Genomic DNA, 1,563 nt, shown 5'->3' on the forward strand with positions numbered 1-1,563 from the left:
TATAGGGTAGTGTTCGTTACTACCTACTACTTGGTAGTTTAGGGTAGTACGTTGCTAAGTATATACTATACTATATATATATATATATATATATATATATATATATGTTTGTGAGTGGATCCCAACCTGTAGCTATAGAGTGATGCATTCCGAGCCACCGGAATAAAGATGAGAAGGTAAGCAACACCAAAGTGGACAAACCTTCTCCTCAACCTGAATAAGTCTGAAAAGCAACACCCCAAACTTGGAATGACATGTTCCTGTATGCCATACTCAACCTGTGGAAACATAACTTTTCCAGTCTGGAATTATGAACACACATCTTCACTCCTCAACCGAGTGGGAAAGGTAAATTTCTCTAGTCTCCAGAATTATGGGGAGGATGTAGAACAAACTGTGCTCAACCAAGAAGTATTATGTATTTACTTTTTTTTACAAAAATCAACTAGGCAACACAAAGAACACTCAAAGTATCTTCAATGATCATAGTACGGAGAAACCCGTTGTGAATGCTTTGTCAAGAAAAAGTGATAATATTATTTTAATGAGGTGCTTATATACAGTACCAGGATAGAGGGTGCATTAAAATAGGTGGAGAGTGTCACGTGACAGATATCACCAAGGGCATTTAATGGGGGAATAAAAGACTGGAGCAAGCAAGACAAATTCAGACCAATGCTTAGATGGACAAAGGAAGGAAATCCTGGCAGTTGAGTAATAGCTGTAGTGTGAGAAGAGGTAAGTATGTTTTGGAACAAGTATTTTCTTTAGGAGTCAATTCAAGTGGTCTTAACTGGAGATGAACAAACTGAAGGACGCGTTTTCTTGGAAGTTGATTCAAGGTGTCTTAAATATAACTGAACAAACTGAAGGAAGTGTTTTCTTGGAAGTTGATTCAAGATGTTTTAAATATAACTGAACAAACTAAAGGAAGTGTTTTCTTGAAAGTTAGTTCAAGGGGTCTTAAATGTAACTGAACAAAGCTGAAGGAAGTGTTTTCTTGGAAGTTAGTTCAAGGAGTCTTAAATATAACTGAACAAACTAAAGGAAGTGTTTTCTTGGAAGTTAGTTCAAGGAGTCTTAAATATAACTGAACAAACTGAAGGAAGTGTTTTCTTGGAAGTTGATTCAAGGTGTCTTAAATGTAACTGAACAAACTGAAGGAACTGTTATCCTTGGAAGCTGAATGAAGGTGTATTAATTGTAATTCAACAATCTAAAGCAAGTATTTTTCTTGGAAGTTGATTCAAGGTATCCTAATTGTAATTCAACAATCTAAAGCAAGTATTTTTCATGGAAGTTGATTCAAGGTGTCTTAAATGTAACTGAACAAACTGAAGGAACTGTTATCCTTGGAAGCTGAATGAAGGTCTATTAATTTTAATTCATCCATCTGAAGCAAGTATTTTTCTTGGAAGTTGATTCAAGGTATCCTAATTGTAATTCAACAATCTAAAGCATGTATTTTTCATGGAAGTTGATTCAAGGTATCCTAATTGTAATTCAACAATCTAAAGCATGTATTTTTCATGGAAGTTGATTCAAGGTATCCTAATTGTAATT

At 34.7% G+C, this 1,563-nt stretch overlaps 1 protein-coding gene across 1 annotated transcript in view; it reads right to left on the minus strand.

Annotated features, from left to right (window-relative positions):
- Window positions 1-1,563, minus strand: part of LOC106467570 (probable E3 ubiquitin-protein ligase HECTD4) — a gene marked incomplete at both ends in the record, with an annotated part of 162,948 nt that overhangs the window by 6,573 nt on the left and 154,812 nt on the right. The window lies entirely within an intron of this gene.

Source organism: Limulus polyphemus, unplaced genomic scaffold (genome assembly GCF_000517525.1).
Source record: "Limulus polyphemus unplaced genomic scaffold, Limulus_polyphemus-2.1.2 Scaffold2666, whole genome shotgun sequence".
NCBI lineage: Eukaryota > Metazoa > Arthropoda > Merostomata > Xiphosura > Limulidae > Limulus > Limulus polyphemus.